The 2500-nt window shown below is 58.5% G+C and overlaps 1 non-coding gene across 1 annotated transcript in view; it reads right to left on the bottom strand.

Annotated features, from left to right (window-relative positions):
* LOC126196954 (small subunit ribosomal RNA) overlaps positions 1-54 on the bottom strand; it is a 1909-nt gene extending 1855 nt beyond the window's left edge. Inside the window, exon 1 of the ribosomal RNA XR_007539373.1 lies at positions 1-54. This exon is cut by the window's left edge and continues 1855 nt beyond it. This is a non-coding gene — a ribosomal RNA (small subunit ribosomal RNA).
* Positions 55-2500: the final 2446 nt, after the last annotated feature.

Consider the following 2500-nt stretch of genomic DNA (forward strand, 5'->3'; position numbering starts at 1 on the left):
GCATGGCTTAATCTTTGAGACAAGCATATGACTACTGGCAGGATCAACCAGGGAGCTGCGTCAACTAGAGCTGAGCAGCCGGCCGCCCGGGAGTGTGTCCCGGGGGCCCGCGCGAACACGCAAGCGTCCGCTCAATTATTCTGCAAACAGGAGGAGGCTGGGCTCCCCTGCACGATACACCTCGAAACCCTCTCAGGTCCCGGCGGCGCGCAGCGCCGTCCTAAGTACTTGGTCGGGTTCGAGAGAGGCGCAATCGCCCGGAGATAGGCGAGTAGACGCTTTCAGTGCGACCACCCGTGCTCCCAACTGAGCTTGCCGCTGCCGACAGAGGCCCGGGAGCGTGCTGTCGTGGTGTTGCCGGCGGGAGACAACACGCGGCCACAAACAGTGACCGGGCAGCTCCAACGCCAGCGCCACAGAGGGGCAGAGCCCCACTTGGGTGCCAAAGCGAACTCTCCCAGCACAGCGCACGCGCCAACACATCCGCACAGCTGCAATACAAACCACCTGCGAGAACCGCGGGGGCGACCGAGCAGCAGACGGCGTCGCGGCGCCGAGTGCCGGGCGGCGGCGCATCCTCAACGCACACAGTCCTCAATCGGACCAGCACACTGCAGATGTCCACCGCGCTTCGCACCGGGCCCGGGAGGACCCACTTTGGCCGCACGGCGCCGCGCGCTGGGTGCGCCGGCACGCAGATGCGCCGCCTGCCGCGTCCGTCAGCCGGCGCGCCTGCCACTGGGCGCCCCCACCAGCCGGCTGCCGCGCGTGCGCCCACGCAGCGCGCGGCCAGCACGCCGGGCGCCCCCCCCTCACCGGCCGGGGACGGTCCCACCCAGCCACCGCCGCGTATCGCTTCATACCCACATGCCCACTCACGTTCGTGGGTATGACGGGTGTCGCTGAAGCAACCGGTTAATACCTGTACCGATCGTCGATATCAACGATTCACCTCCAGCGCGAACAACCGCGCAACAACGGATTTCCAGTTCATTTGCGTAACTTGGGCAGCAAACGTAGACATCCATCTACATTTGCGACTTCTACGAGTCTTGCATGCCTGGATGTTGTGTGTCACGACGCACTCCATCAGCATACATACACGCTGCGACGTGTGCACGAAAGAACACGTGGAAGGTGGCCAGCGTACGTATGCGAATGCCATTGCACAGCTGCGAAGCGCATTCAACACGCGAACTCCTGACCGACGAGCTAGAGGTGACAGGAGGGGAGGGGGGGGGGGGGCGGGGGCGATATACGTCCTATTGCAGTACACAATACAGTGGATAGCGGGACCATGTGGAAAGTAAGCAACACTCGCAAGATGTGAGGGTACGCACCGTAAAATGAATCAATACGCAGAACACCACAGTGTGCGCGAAGTGAACTATGTTGAGATGGTTGCAATTAGGCAACGCTACACGAATTCCTAGATTCATATAACTAACAATTACAGGGCAGGTTAAGGCGCAACGTGGGTTAGGTTAGGGCGCAACGTGGGTTAGGTTAAGGCGCAACGTGGGTTAGGTTAAGGCGCAACTTGGGTTAGGTTAAGGCGCAACTTGGGTTAGGTTAAGGCGCAACTTGGGTTAGGTTAAGGCGCAACTTGGGTTAGGTTAAGGCGCAACTTGGGTTAGGTTAAGGCGCAACTTGGGTTAGGTTAAGGCGCAACGTGGGTTAGGTTAAGGCGCAACGTGGGTTAGGTTAAGGCGCAACGTGGGTTAGGTTAAGGCGCAACGTGGGTTAGGTTAAGGCGCAACGTGGGTTAGGTTAAGGCGCAACGTGGGTTAGGTTAAGGCGCAACGTGGGTTAGGTTAAGGCGCAACGTGGGTTAGGTTAAGGCGCAACGTGGGTTAGGTTAAGGCGCAACGTGGGTTAGGTTAAGGCGCAACGTGGGTTAGGTTAAGGCGCAACGTGGGTTAGGTTAAGGCGCAACGTGGGTTAGGTTAAGGCGCAACGTGGGTTAGGTTAAGGCGCAACGTGGGTTAGGTTAAGGCGCAACGTGGGTTAGGTTAAGGCGCAACGTGGGTTAGGTTAAGGCGCAACGTGGGTTAGGTTAGGGCGCAACGTGGGTTAGGTTAAGGCGCAACGTGGGTTAGGTTAGGGCGCAACGTGGGTTAGGTTAGGGCGCAACGTGGGTTAGGTTAGGGCGCAACGTGGGTTAGGTTAGGGCGCAACGTGGGTTAGGTTAGGGCGCAACGTGGGTTAGGTTAGGGCGCAACTTGGGTTAGGTTAGGGCGCAACGTGGGTTAGGTTAGGGCGCAACGTGGGTTAGGTTAGGGCGCAACGTGGGTTAGGTTAGGGCGCAACGTGGGTTAGGTTAGGGCGCAACTTGGGTTAGGTTAAGGCAGAAGTTGGGTTAGGTTAAGGCAGAAGTTGGGTTAGGTTAAGGCAGAAGTTGGGTTAGGTTAAGGCAGAAGCTGGGTTAGGTTAAGGCAGAAGTTGGGTTAGGTTAAGGCAGAAGTTGGGTTAGGTTAAGGCAGAAGTTGGGTTAGGTTAA

The sequence above is a fragment of the Schistocerca nitens genome, chromosome 7, assembly GCF_023898315.1.
Source record: "Schistocerca nitens isolate TAMUIC-IGC-003100 chromosome 7, iqSchNite1.1, whole genome shotgun sequence".
NCBI lineage: Eukaryota > Metazoa > Arthropoda > Insecta > Orthoptera > Acrididae > Schistocerca > Schistocerca nitens.